Raw genomic sequence first — 16,056 nt, 5'->3', positions numbered from 1 at the left:
ATAATAATATAAAAAATAAAATAAATAAAATTTAACATGTGCACACAGGTTCTTATCTGCCCTTCTTTGAGCATATGAATACTCTACAATAAGCACCAATAATCTAGCCAACTGAGCTAACTCGATTCAATTATGTATATAATACAGAGCTATCTGGATATACATTAATCAGTCCTTCAATGATTCAACAAATATGTATTATTTACTGTGTACCTGGCACAGAGCCAGACAATAGGGACTCACAAAGCAGATAGAAATAGTTCTTGTTCTCAAGGAGATTATAGTCTGGTGGAGAAAATGTCTATAATATAAGTTGGGGAAAGTGCTATGAATAAATGCAAAAGATTGTTAAGAGGGAGCCAATTAAATAGTGGGGCAAAGGTGACTTGTATAAGCAAGTGCCACTCAAGCTAAGCCTTGAAATATAAATTAAAACAGAAGTTTAGTCAAGTAAAGAGTTGGAGAGAGCATTCGAGATGAAAGCAAATGTGTATGTGCATGAAGGCTCTAGTATGGAAAAGATCTGGATAGTTTCCAGGAGTCTAATGACAGGACAATGAATGACATGAGGTGACATGGCCAAAATAAGCAGGGCCCAGACCATACTTAGCTTTGTTGGCCACCTTTAAAGATTTGTGATTATATTTAAGTGCAAAAGGAAATTATTGCAAAATTTTAAGCATAGGAGAAACATGATAACATTCGTCATTTTTGAAAGATCATGTTGGTTACTATGGAGAAAATGGATTGAAGGGGCCAAGAGTGAGAGCAGAGATCAGTTAGTGGTTACTTGGGGAAGGGAGAAAAAGATGAATGAATTTGAGCTATGTTGATCCCATTCATTGGTAAACTGGCTGGGGGTGTTGTCAAGGATGAGGCCCAGTTTTCTATTTGTGGTGCCCTTTGTGAGACAGGGAAGACTTTGAAGAAACCTCTGTGGAGAGATGATTAGGAATTCACGTTTAGACACGTAGGAAGCCTGTGATGCATCTGAAAGATCTCAAGGAAGCAGAACTGGAGAAGATCTGTATGAAAACCTTGTCAATTAATGTACTTATTTTCCCCTATATTTTATGAAATATTTGGATTTGGGAAATATCTGAATAATTAGCTTTGTCACCTTTCTTCAGTCTTTAATATAAAAATTATGAGTATGGCTATGTCAGCTATTTTGAGTATATATTTGGTAAATCTATTTATAGACATATTTAGTTCCCAGATTATTTTTAGTTTGGGTATTATTTTTGTTTGCTTTTTCACAGAAATGAAGGCAAAATGGTGTTATTCCTTCCTATTTTGTAGATAAAATATTAAGAAATTCTTTGAAACAATGATTTATAGTTTTCCAAATTCATACCCTATGTTCATTGCATCTATTGCACAGATTACTAATTCTGAGACATCCTTTGATATATATGATTCTGTCTTTATAACAGTGCTAATCTTCTTTCAGTAGACTCAGACGTCTGATTGGTAATTAAGATCCATGTATTTCAGTAATGAATATTTGGGTAATAGGCAATTCTGATTTAGAATGTCTTTTCTTAACAATGTATAAAAATTTCTCTAACTACACAGTTATGGATTTGGTCATTGCAAGCTTCTAGGGCATCTGCATGTGGGAGTCAATTGAGGAAAATATGGATAATCATATTTGGGAAATAATGTTTAGGAAGGTCCATATGGCTTTCCAGACAACCAAAAATTAAGCAAAGGAAGAAAATATGAAGTGTGTATGCAGGTTCCTAGGAAATAGCTTTACAATAAAAGCCTTTCTAGTGACCTTCCCAAGGACACTTTAAATCATAATTTCTAAGGAGCTATATAATGAAACAATTGCAAATTGTTTTTTTCTGTGGCCTAAGCCAAAGAAGCTTAAAGCTATGTAAGAAATTAGATGGCTTCTTTTAAAATGCTTCTTCTTAAGAATCATATAGCTGGTTTAAAGCCAATTTCTAAAACTGAAAATGTTAAAGCCAAAGGTAGACTTACTTCAATTAGGCTACCTTACTTATTAAGAAGAACTGGAAGAGTGAATAAGTCTACCTAATGACAAATATCAACAATTTCCACGATTATTTTTAAAAATGCTTTTAAACACCATGTTGTAGTTTCTCCATAGATATTTATTTTGCATTTATAGAGCTCTGTATCAGAGCAAATTAAAAATCCAATCTTCATCTACAATGAAGATTGTAGATCTCTGTTATGTACAGGAAATAACAGTAACTATAAAATACACCAACTGTAGAAGTCACTATACTAATGAACATTTATAATGTATATAATTCAGTCAATAGAGAAGCTGCATAAGTAGTGAAGAAGTTCCTAGGCATCTTTAAGTAGCCATGGGCCTGGAATAAGTGTCTCAACCTCTTTGTGCCTCACTTTCCTCATCACAAAATGTACATAATTTAAGTATCTAATTCATAGGATTATTCTCAGGATAAGAATTATAAATTCTTAAAAAATATTTTAATACTTTTATTATTACATAATTAGCTGAAAGTTAATTTTTAAAAAGCATAAAGAACTCATTCCAGTGCTGTAAAAATCTCTCTCATATATTTTACATAATCTAGTTCCTTAATATTATTTGTTGAATTAACAAAATGAATATTAATTAAAAGTTTTTCATATTCAGCAATTTCAGATGGGATTAATATATATTTGGCTTGCATATTTATATATATAAAAACATATAATGTATTGGTGTTATTATATCTGTGTGCATTTATATATGAAGCTGTATTTTTCTCTTTAGCTCTATACAAATTTATTTCTAACATGTCTGAGTTATGATGTGCAATATAAATCTATGCTTTATGAAAATGTATGTATATGTTTATAGGTATATATTTTTCCTTTGATTTTTCCTAGTATGGGCATATATTTCAGTATACTCCATACATAGAAATATCTTTAAACATATTGAAAACCAACCTCATGACATCTTCTTAAGACCAATTTCCACCACTTGCCCCTCACAGGTGTGATTGGCTCCTTCTTCTGACCTCTCCATTTATGGTAATGATCATCTCAGGCACCCACAGTACAAAAGTCTTCAAAGTCCTTTTCTTTCGATTCTCTCTTTTTTGCTGCCTTTATTAAATTAGGCAGTATATCTTTTAGAAGCCACTTAGAACATAATTAATTTTCTCTTTAAAATCTCCATTCCAGTTATTATGGTGTTCATGTCTTCATGATATCTGATCTCCTGTAATAGACCCTATTGCTGATCCCTCCCTTCCATGCCTGTGTTCCTCTTCTATATCAATCTTCCAGAAATCACAGATCTATTCTTGATTCTTCCCTGGTCAAGCTGAAGGTTTTATCTTCATTGCCAGTAGATAAAAATCTAAATTTCTTGTGATATCATTTTATGCTCTCTATGATCTCCCTCTCTTCCAGCCACAAAATCATTTTCACCCTTTTCTTCTTTATTCTCCCATTCATATATCTCCTGATCCTGATAAGCTGAATTATGTACCAAGTCTAAAACACATACCATATGCTCCAGCCTCTAAGCCTTTGTTCATCTCATTCCCCTACTTGGAATGCCTTCCCTTACTGTTGTGACCACTGTCTATTGACGTCATATGCATACCCCAAGAGCCAGTTTAATGCTACCTTCTCCTCAAAGCTATCACTAATTGACCCCATCAGAAGCAATTTTTCATTTCTATGAACTTCTTAAGTGCTTTATTCCTTCTTTTTCTGTTTATTCTTTTGGTATCAGGCCATCAAAATAACCCTTAGCGCATGAAAGGATATCGACAACCCAAATTAAGGAGATAAACTGCTAATTCTAACACTTAAGACATTGAGTTTATGATCTCTACCCTGGTCTATGACAAATTTGAAGCATTTAATGAACACTTAAAAGGGAAATACAAGCCCTAGGTAGGTCTGTGACCAACCTTGGGTAGTAAATGAGAGGAATTGGAGTAAAGAGATGAAGGGAGATCCAAAGGTAGATCATGACCATCTCTGCAGTGTGACAAGGGGAAAAAGGAATGACTAAAATGGAAGCTGATGATTTTACTAGTGAGAGGAGTCCCTTATGAGGGAAGCCCTTGTGTTGGCCTCTTTTTTCACTCTTTAAAGAAAATGTCTGTACAAGAGATTAGAACAAAACAGTGTTTGAAGCATCTGGCACATTGTTTAACAGTCTAATTAATCAAAAACCAGTTTCTAAATTATTGAGGATATTTATTTACTTATTCATTTTGTAATAGCCTCTATGACAAATTTGTTGTCCTGTTTGATTAAAAAACTTGGTATGCACCTGATATTATAGACATAATTTATCAAGTATCTAACATAAGTGAAGTTTACCAGCTTTCTCATTTCTGCATACTCATTTCTTTTATAAAATCTGTTCTTACTCCTCTGTCCCTGTTTTTTTCTCTTCCTGATGCCAACATGGCCAAAATGAACTACCCCAGCATTGATGTAAGTAACCCATCTGAAAATTTTCAGAATTTGGTTAGTGGACAAATTGATTTTTCTGTAACTTGATTTTTGGTGTATAGGCCTAGAGCTGCCTATATGGAGAACACAAGAAGTGTTCAATGAACACTAAATTAACTAAGATTTTACTTGCAAAATTAGATGTACTATCCTAATAGTTAGTACAAACACTGCCTGCACTTAAATTCTTTTTCCCCCCTCTGTCCATGAGTAGCTTTGCTAACAGTGTTCTTTAACTAGTTGGACTTACGATCACCTGACCACAATAACTTAGATCATTTGTTTAGCAAAGATTCTAGTTGTCCAGAATTCAGCTGTTCAAGACCAAGCAATTTACTAGACCACTGGTAGAAACTAAACACTAAGTTTATACCACTACTTTAATTACCGGCACCCCTCCATTTACTACATCAAGGGACACCGTGTATTCACCCTGTTTCTTGCCATGTGGTGAATTGTAATTTCTATTCATTTTTTAATGCATGTGCAAAAGTGTCTCTGAATGCAGAGCACAGTTTGCTTTTTATTCAGTTCCATGTCCTGGGCTCAACTTCTAAGTTGTAGGTGGACCTGTTTGTAGTGAAGGCCATTCTGAATAATGGTTTGACTCTTAGTAAGCACAAATGGAAAATGTAGCTATTTGACATGAGGTCTCAAAACACTACATTTTCCTTTTAGTGCTAAAATTGTTTCAATCTTTTTGAATTACCAAAATTGTTCTCCTGGGTACACAGGGGTTTGGTTGAGTACATATATAGTGTAACCTTTTATGAAATAAAATATATGGAATTAGAAAGAAAATGCTGAACTCTTTGTGTTTAGCCAAGGAAACAGTCTTCTTAGAAGTAAATTGCAGCTAAATCACCACACTCTGCCAAACAACAAATGCTTTTTATTTTTGTATTAAGTGAAGAACAACAAATGACCAATGAACATATGAAAAATACTGAACAACTCTAATTATCAGGGAAATGCAAATTAGAACCACAATGAGATATCATCTTACCCCTGTCAGAATAGCCATTATTAAAAAGTCAAAAAAGAATAGATGCTGGCATGGATACAGAGAGAAAGGAATGCTTATATACTGTTGGTGGGACTGCAAATTAGTATAACCTCTGTGGAAAACAGTATGGAGATTCCTCAAAGAAATCAATGTAGACTTACCATTTGACCCAGCAATCCCACTACTAGGTATCTACTCAAAGTAAATGAAGTCATTTTATCAAAAAGATACCTGCACTTGAAATTTTATTGCAGCACAATTCACAATTGCAAAGATGTGGAATCAACCTAAATTCCCATCAAAAAAAATGGGTATATATTTAATATATACCATGAAGTTCTACTCAGCCATAAAAAAGAATGAAATAATGTCTTTTGCAGCAACTTGGATGAACTAGAGACCATTGTCCTAAGTGATTTTCAGGAATGGAAAAACACATACCACATGTACTTTCTCATAATTGAGAGCTAATTGATGGGTATACATGGGCACAAAGATATGTAAAGGTCATTGGAAATCAAAAAGGGAGAGGGGGACAGGGGAAAGGGTAAAAATCTACCTATTGGGTACAGTGAACACTATTCAGGTGATGGCCACACTAAAAGCCCTGACTTAAGCATTATAAAAGGTATCCATATAAAAAATATTTGTACCTCCTTAATATTTAAAAAAAAATAAAAAATAAAAAATAAAAGAACAACACATTTATTGAGTTCACCTTGTTCTGAGCAGTTTTCTGTAGAATTCTTGTATATGCACATCATGAATTTCTGATTATTTATGAATATAAGATATGTACTTATGAACTGGGAGCCCCTTTCTCCAAGCTAATATTTGGTCAGTCTTCATAATGATGTCTGTAAATGAGCTCTCTCCTGAGATCTTATAATAAATGATTTATCAAGAAAAAATAAAGTACAAATATTGACACTGCAATCCTATTAGTCTATATGTTATAACATTGTGGGAGAGTAAAGCACTTGATTACATTTGCTAAATCCTTTTGGAAATTAAGGAATGACGCCACTCCTCTCATTTGCCCTTTGGGGCTGACACAGCCATCATTTCTTTTTCTTTTCTTTTCTTTCTTTCTTTCTTTCTTTCTTTCTTTCTTTCTTTCTTTCTTTCTTTCTTTCTTTCTTTCTTTCCTTCTTTTTTGTTTACTTATTTGTTGTTTAAACTAGTCTATAACTTTTTAACAGAATATATTAATAATAGCTCCTTGAACAAATCTTTAAAGTCAAAATTATTTTACAATGAGAATTTCAAATTTTAAAAGATATACTATACTAGATATAGTTTTGATTTTTTGACATTTAAAGTTTTATCATTCATTTAGCAAACCATGTCAATAGCTGTGAATATTTACCAATAGATCATTTTTTTAGAGTTTTTAAAGGAAATGTGTTTTCATGGTGAATACTATGACTATAAATTTTTTAAATTTATGGTCAGCAGCAAAGCAATTTGATGAAAAGACTTTAAGACATGAAGCCAAGACCTAAGTTGAAATCCTTGCTTAACCTGTTATATGGGTCTCAGTACTCAATAAATTTTAAGTGCTCTTCTTCCATGTTTACTTTAAAAAAAAAAAAACGCAAATATGTGCAGAAAATAATCACCTATTCATTCAATAAATATTTTATTTCAAGAACATTTGTTAGATCAGGCAATTCTAAATGCTAAGTCAAAGGAATGAGAATAAATAAAGAAGTTTTGGCATTTCTCCCAACTATCTTTTTGGAATATTAGTATTCACCTAGCCACAAATAATGCAGTCCTCCTCTGATGACTGGCACTGCTAAATGTATCGTGGTTCCTTAACTAAATCCATTTTGGTTCCCCAATTCATTTCTTAATGTACATTAATTTTTTCTCCTTCTATAGAACATTGAGATCCAATAAAATAAAACCTTGCAGTATTTTTTTATTCATGGATCATGAATCCTCATGACATTAAGGTGTCAGTCAAGTCTTTTACTACACAAACTTTGTTTCTGAACATAATTCTGTTGCAGCTAGATATCTTGGGTACTTATATAGAAACTTAACAGGAAAGATAAAATCTGTTTCTAATATCCATAAAGAATGCCATTTTTTTAATTTTTAAGCATTTTTAAGCCATTTTAAAGCATTTTTACACCTGACCTTATGAACATACAATTTAAGCATTTTTAAACATGGAAATCCAGTTATGAGATCCTACCAAAAGTCCACTATAGTTGGAAGTTTGCACCATAATAAAGGGTTTAGGTGAGATTGAGAATTATTAGCCAAGGCTGGAAAAAAGAATAGTCAGAAAAAATGAATAGTAAAAATGACACTGGAAACAAACTAGGCACATTTCTCTAATTGAGTCAGGGCCTTATTGTCATAAAGAAGGTATATATATATGTATATATATATACATATATATATATATATGTATATATGTGATATTTGTCATGGCAAGTCATTAGTTATATGAAGAAAGAGTTCAATAATTGTTCCCAGGGACCTAAAAATATTCATTGAGTTCTCAGGAGTATTTTAGTGAAAATGGAAAATTTAACCTTCATAATTCTATTTATTTGAATCAACTGAATGTGGTACCATTTTTTAAAAAAATCATAATTTGGATATGAAAGAATTCTTAGGTATCAAGTATTCTAAATTTTCACAATATACACATTCGAATCATGTATTTAACAGAACCTTAATTGAAATTATACTATATATAAACTATACTTTTGATTTGAAATCAGACATTTCATATATAATGACCTTAACAGTTATTGGTGTATGAAAATGCTACTGATTTTTGTATATTGATTTTGTAACCTGAAATTTTATGTATTTATTAAAGTCTTTTGGGGGAGTCTTTAGTGTTTTCTAGGTATAAAATCATATCCTCAGCAGAGATAATTTGACTTCTTCTTTTCTAATTTAGATGCCCTTTATTTCTTTCTCTTTCCTGACTGCTCTGGCTAGGACTTCCCCTACTATGTTAAATCAAAGTGATGAAAGTAGGCCTCCTTGTGTTGTTCCAATTGTCCCCATTCAGCATGATGTTGGCTGTGGGTTTGTCATATATGGCTTTTACTATTTTAAGGTATATTTTTTCTATGCCTAGTTTGTTGAGGGTTTTTATCATGAAGAGATATTTAATTTTATCAAATGGTTTTTCTACATATATTGAGATGATTATATGTTTTTTGGTTTTAATTCTGTTTATGTAATAGATCACATTTATTGATTTGTGTATATTGAACCATCCTTGCATGCATGGAATAAATACCCACTTGACCATGGGGCATTATTATTTTGATGTGCTGTTAGTTTCATTTTGCTAGTATTTTGTTAAGGATTTTTTTCATCTCTGTTCAGGGATATTGGTCTGTAGTTTTTCTTTTTTGTTGCATCTTTTCCTGGCTTTAATATCAAGGCACTACTGGCTTCATAGAATGAGTTAGGGAGGAGTCCCTTCTCCTCAGTCTTTGGAGCAGTTTTGGTAGGATTGGTCCCATTTTTTCTTTGTATATATGGTAGAATTTGACTGTAAATCCTCTGATCCTGGGCTCTTTTTGTTGGGAGACTTTTCATTACTGATTCAATCTCACTATTCATCATTGGTGTGTTCATGATTTCTATTTCTTCCTGATTCAAGCCTAGGAGGTGGTATGTTTTTAGAAACTTATCTATTTCCTCTAAGTTTTCAAGTTTATGGGTGTAGAGATACTCATAGCCACCTAGGATGATCAATTATTCCCTGATTCATGATTCATGTTATAGGATAACATGTTATAGGATAAGACAACTGAAGAAGATAAATTCAATAAAACAAGTGCTCAAAGATAAACTAATAAAAATATAAGCTGAAAAGAAAGCTTACAGACCTGAGGAACCCAATAAAGGGACTACATAAAGCTATTGTAGAACTTAGGAACATGTTATAAGCAATAAGAAAAAAACAGATGTCACTGAAATTAGTGACAAAGACATACACTTAAGATAGTCATGATGAGCACAGACAAGAAAAGAAAAGAATAAAAAAGAAAAGAAAAGCAGAAAACTTTAAAGCTATACCAAATAAGAGCTATAGTTTTGAGAAAAAAAGCTGCTGGCCCAAGGAGTCTTGAACTAGTCAAGTATTCAAGAAATATCATCTGACAGAACTCTCTTCTTTAATAACTCACAAAATAAATAAAACTTAGAGAAAATAACAACCACAAAAAATTTTTGCCAACAGTGATGAAAGAAGTGATGATCTTTTGTATTTCTGTGGTGTTAGTTGTAATGTCTCCCTTTGATTTCTGATTGAGTTTATTTGAATCCTCTTTCTTCTCTTCTTGGTTTATCTAGATAGTGATCTATCAATTTTGTTTATCTTTTCATAGAACCAACTTTTGTTTTCTAGATCCATTGTAGTGTTCCTTGGTCTTAAGTTCATTTAGTTCTTCTCTGATCTTTGTTATTTCTTTTCTTATGCTAGCTTTGGATTTGGTTTGCTTTTGTTCTGCTAGTTCCTTGAGGTACAATATTAGAGTGTTAATTTGTGATCTTTCAATCTTTTTGATGTAGGCATTGAATGCTATATATTTCCCTCTCGGCATTGCTCTTGCTATATCCCAGAGGTTTTGATGTTTTCATTTGTTTCAATTTTTTCAAAGTTCTGTCTTAATTTCCTCATAGACCCAAAGATCATCAGGAGCAGGTTGTTTAATTTTTATGCATTTTTATAGTTTCAAGAGTTCCTCTTAGAATTAATTTCTAGTTTCATTCTGCTATAGTCTAAGAAGATACTTGATACAATTTCAATGATTTTTAATTTTATTGAGACTTATTTATGGCCTAATATGCACTCTATCTTGGAAAATGTTTTATGCACTGATAAGAAGAATGCATATAGTGCAGTTGTTCGGTAGATTGTTCTGTAAACGTCTATTAAGTCCATTTGTTCTAGATTCCAGTTGAAATACAGTATTTCTTTGTTGATTTCCTGCCAAGATAATCTATCTAATGCTGTCAATGGGGTATTGAAGTCCTCCACTATTATCGTCTATCTCTTTTCTTAGGTCTAGTAGTATTAATATTTATTTTATGAATCTGGGTGCTCTGGTGTTAGCTGCATATATATTGAGGATTGTTATATCATCCTATCGAATTTATCCCTTTATCATATTTTTACTCTTATTGATTTAAAGTGAGTCGCTTGTAGGCAGCTTATGTTTAGGTTTTGGTTTTTGTTTTGGGTTTTGTTTTTTTTTTTGTCCATTTCACCAATCTCTGTCTTTTAAATGTAGCAGTTAGTCTATATGTTTAAAGCTAATATTGATATGTGAGGTTCTGTTCCTGTCATAACGTTGTTACCTGATTGTTTTGTATTGTCAATTGTGTAATTGTTTTATAAGATCTATGAATTTTATGGTTTCATATTTCTCATGTTTTTGTTTGTTTATTTGTTTGTTTAGAGATAGAGCCTTGCCTAGGCTGGAGTGCAGTGCCATAATCATAGTGCACTGCAAGCTGAAACTCCTTAGCTCAAGCAATCCTCCCACTTGACGTAATTTCATGTTTCTCAAGGCTGTGTTCATTTTTCTAATTATTTTTTCTTTAGTTTTATCTGATTGGGTTAATTGTAGAGACCTATCTTCATGCTCTGAAATTCTTTCTTCTCCTTTGTCTTTTCTATTGTTTAGGTTTTCAAATTCATTTTATAATTCCTTCAATGAGTCTTTCATTTCTAAAAGTTCTGTTTGTTTTTAATCTATCTCTTTAATAAATTTTTTCATCCATATCCTGAATTGTTTTTCTGGCTTCATCATAATGGTTTTAAACTTTTTCTTGGATTTCATTGAGCTTCTTTATAATCTATATTTTGAATTCTTTATCTGCCAATGCAGAATTTTCATTTTGGTTGGGATGCCTTGCTAGAGAGCTAGTGTAACCTTTAAGGGTGGCAAACACTCTGTTTTTTTTTTTAATACTGCCAGAGTTCTTATGCAGGTTTCTTCTCATCTGGAGGAGCTGTCTCTTCTTACTTTTGAATTTACTTTTGTTTGAATAGTACATTTTTTACTTTTTATTTTTCCCCATTGACTGTAATGTATGTTGCATTTGTTCATTTTGCTTTGATTTTGTGTGCTTTCAGGGGGCTAAGTCTCTATGTGAGTTCTTTGGTTATAGGTAACATTTCGTGGTGGCTTTCTCAGATGCTGATCTTACTCATGATGTACAGGGCATATGAACTAACTTTCTCTCTTCTTTGAGACTGGAATTGCAGATGTTTTAGGAAGCTTATCTCATTATCCATTTCTGGGTCCTGAAACCAAATTCTGATTTGGGTTGTGCAGTTTAACCTCCAGGCCAGTAGGTGGAACTTATTATAAAAGCTGGTTGCAGCAGAAGCCTATGGGTGTATGCTTGGTCTTAGATGGTGGGTGGAGTGGTCTGTGGATCATTGTGGAACATGCTGAGGTCTCTTCTGGTGGGGAAAGGAGGAGGATGCACCACCTGTACAAGTCGAGTAGGCAGAAATGTGGTTCACCTCCCTGTTACAACCCTGTTCCTGGGCTATGACTTTCAGTTCAGATACACAGGGCCATTTACCTCCAGGCTACAGTGTAGCTGATGGCCATGGAAAACTCCTATCACGTGGCTCTTCCCCGAGATGGCCCCAGGGCAAAACTATTTCCCCTCATCAAAAAACAAATCGCTTTGCATCCTGACTATACTACTCTGCTGGAAGCTGCTCCTCCTTGAAGAGCAGGAGGATGGGCTCTACCCTCTTTACAAACCCAGGTGTAGTGGGCACAGCATCAAGGGAGATGCAGCTGCCTGTAAATAGCTGGAATGGCTGTCTCCTAGCACACCTATACCAACCGCCTGAGGGAATATCCATTCTGCATCCTTAGCAATTGGTGAAGGGAGTTGGGGAAGAAGGTCCCGTCCCGACTCTTCATTCATTTCCCAGCACTGATGCCACCTCATCTCTCTGGTGGAGCCACTCTCCTCTACAGAGCTCAGTGTTTCACCTGCATCTCTGCTGGGCCATTGGGGAGGACAGGTACTTTCAGCTCACAAGTGGGGAACTCTGGAATGGAGGAGAGCATGCCCTCTGGTATCTTTTGTCCCAAGTGACACTCTGGCCCACTGCACTCACCTCTCCTCTCGGGGTAACCTGCCCTGAGAGTTAGAACTCCAGGCATCCCTCAGATCCCCTGGGTGCCATTGGCCCCCTGTGGCTACTGCAGTCTGAGTGGGCACTGAAGAATATTTGCAGGGGATCTGACTATTCAGGGACACAGGGTTGAGATTCCATGGGCTGGGCAGCTGCAGGAATGTTACTGCTCCATGTAGGAGGGGGAATGGGGCACACCCTAAATTCAAACTCAGGCATGGTGGGCTAACCATCAGTGGGGGTGCAGCCTTCCTAAAAGTCCTTGACTGGCTGTCCCCTGGTACACCCGTACCAACCCCCCACAGGAGCAGTTGCTGCTGCGTCTTTAGCAGTGTGTAGTGGGGGAGAGAAGTCACCGTCTCCATATCTATTCCCTGCCACCAGTGCCCCTTGGCTGGGGCAAAACTACTCTTCTCCCTTACAGGACCCAGCTGCATACTTGCATTGTCACTAGGAGGTGTACAGACACTTTCAAGTCTAAGCGTGTAGCTCTCAGGCAAAGGAAGGCACATGCTCTGGATTCTTTTGTCCATGGGGCACTTTGGCATGCTGTACTCTCCCTTCCCCTAGGGGCAAACCACCCTGCAGGTTAGAACTCCAGGAATCTTGCAGCTCCCTTGGGTCCCATCAGCACTTTGTGGTTGTCATAGTCCAAGCAGGTACTAGGAAATGTTTACTGGGGAGCCAGTGATGTGGAGACAGAAGGTCTGAGAATGCCCTGGCCAGAACAGGGGCCCACAATGGGTGCACAACCAGTATGGCACCTGACATCTCAGCTCTGACCTCTGGGGTGGGGTGGTGGTGGGAGGAATGAGTGATCCTGCACAGGCTGGCAGCCTGGTGCTCTGCCCTCAAGCAATTCCCAAATAGCCATCCACAGCAGTGCTTAAGCTTGCAAAGGTGGAGTGGTTCTCTGACAGTTCAGAAGCCAGCAGTTGCTATAGGAGTGAGTAGAGCAAAACGAAACACACAGATCTACCCTTTCTATGGGACTCCAAGTTCCTTAGAATTAATCTCTACCAAATTCTAGCTTCCTTCTTATTCTACACACCAGCTTCTTCCTATGGTTCTCTGGTAGGTTCTGACATTCTTCCCTCAGTGTTCCACTTAGACCACGATTAGTCACCTGTATGTTTGATTCTTTCTGATGAGAACTGGTGACTAATGTCTCAAGTCAACCATCTTGGAAGAAAAAAAATCTAAATAATTTTTAAATAATAAAGGGATTTAGTAAGATGACAAAGTATAAAATTAAAGTGCAGAAAGTAATAGCATATAAATACATGCACATATATAAACACAGTAACCAACTAAAGAATATAATGCCAGAAAATATATCATTTAGAATAGCAACAAATATAATAAACACTTAGGAATAAACTTGTTAATAACATGTAAGATATATATAAAGGTAACTTTAAAATGCTACTAATTTACATACTAGAAGGGAACACCATAATATATCATTAGAAAAAAAGATGCAACATCAAAATATTTCAATTTTCACTTCTACACTAAAAATTTAAAGCAAAAATACCATTTAAAAATTTTAAACAAGAAAAACTGATGCTAAAATTTATATGGAAAAATTAATGATCAAGAATAGCCAGGAAAATTCAGAAAAAAATAATAATGAGAGAGATCCAGGACTAAACATTATGAAGCTATAATAATTGAAATAAAATAAAGATAGATCAAAAAATAAAATAAAAAAATAGACAAGACACATAAAAGAATTTAGTATATAATAAAGATGGCATTTCATGTAAGTGGGAAAAAAATGGATTGTTCCATAAGTCATACTGGGAAAACTCGACATCAATCTTAAAAAAAAAAAAAGAAACAAGTTGGATCCCTACTTCATAATCTGTATCCAATTAAATTATTGCTCAACCAAGTGTTTACATTTAAAAATGAAAACATACAACTATAAGTGGAAAATAGGTAAATTGAACAATATTAAAGTTAGAACCTTTTTATTAACAGAGTGAAAAAGGAAGCCATAGACTAGAAAAGATAGTCTCAGTAAATCTTGATACATTTGTATGATGTTGAACTTTATTCCTAATAAAAGAATTGCAAAATAAAAGTACAAAATGCCATTTTTCATCTATCAAATTGCCCATGTTCAAAAATTGTGATAATGCACTGTGTTGGCAGATGTGGTGAAAGTGGCTCTCTCTTTCTGAGAGCTGAAAGAGCCTGGGGGAGTATAAATTGCTCTATAATCTTGGAGAACAATATTAAAATATTTTTAACTTTTTAAATGCTTAAACACTTTGGCATAGTGATTCTACTTCTAGGAATTCATTCTATAAATGTACGTGCCTCTGAGTGAAATGGCAATGTTAATTGCAACAGTTTCTCTAATAGCAAAAACAAATAACCAACCAAAATGTTAAATGACAAAAGAAAAATGGCTATGAGAATTTCATTACATCTATACAATATACTGTAATACCATTTAGCTTAAAAAAAGGAGGACCTGAAATGAATGTACTGAATGAATGAAATGAATGTACTGAATGAATGAAATGAATGTACTGAAATGGAACAAAATTCTGTATATCTTGTTAAACCACATAAACTGTGTGGGCATTTTGCACAGTCTTGTCATTTGTGTAAAAGAAAAAATATATATAAACAATATGCTTGTATTTATATAGAATATGTATAATATCTAGAAAAGTAATGGGAAATAGTGGTTGCCCAGAAAGGAAAATTATGTGGAAAGAAAACTTATTTTTTTACTGTATATTCGTCATACCTTTTTGATTTTTCTATCATGTATGTGTATTACATATTTTAAATAACTAAAAAAATAATTTTTAAAGAAAACACAGTTTAAAAATGGAAGAATGAGCAAAGATACACAAAGAAAAATAGACTTGGCAATATAATACCAGAAAAATAGAATTCACAGTAAAAAAAAATGTAATCTTTTGCTCATAAAAAGTAAAAAGTACTATGTACAATGAAATTATAACTAGTTTTAAGAAATAACATCGACATTTATGAAAATAAATGCATGGAAAAATGGAAACAAACACCGCTTGATATGTATCTTGAAAGACATTTGACTAGGAAGAGAAATTCTGAATGGATTTAGCTCAATTCATTCAATAAACATCTAGTTTAATATCTAACACCAGGGCGCAGGAAATGTGCTAGAGACAGGGAATACAAAAATGAATAGCACTTTTCTCTCTTCTTCACTGTCCATGATATAATTATTATAGCCTTTAAAAGCACAATTCTTTGGTCAGAACTGTCTTGAAATATAGTTTTTCACATTGAAATCAGTATCCTATATAAACAGCCTGAATGGACTATGTTAACCAAGATGGATCAAAAGTATTGTTTTTCCTATCCATCAAACCTAGTCTTACATAGAAAGACACTGGACTTTTTTGATGGA

At 34.1% G+C, this 16,056-nt stretch overlaps 1 protein-coding gene across 20 annotated transcripts in view; it reads left to right on the top strand.

Moving 5' to 3' along the window:
* DLG2 (discs large MAGUK scaffold protein 2) overlaps positions 1-16,056 on the top strand; it is a 1,870,454-nt gene that overhangs the window by 1,349,829 nt on the left and 504,569 nt on the right. The window lies entirely within an intron of this gene.

The sequence above is a fragment of the Microcebus murinus genome, chromosome 4 (genome assembly GCF_040939455.1).
Source record: "Microcebus murinus isolate Inina chromosome 4, M.murinus_Inina_mat1.0, whole genome shotgun sequence".
Taxonomy (NCBI): Eukaryota; Metazoa; Chordata; class Mammalia; order Primates; family Cheirogaleidae; genus Microcebus; species Microcebus murinus.
This window is presented reverse-complemented; position numbering and strand designations above follow the sequence as displayed.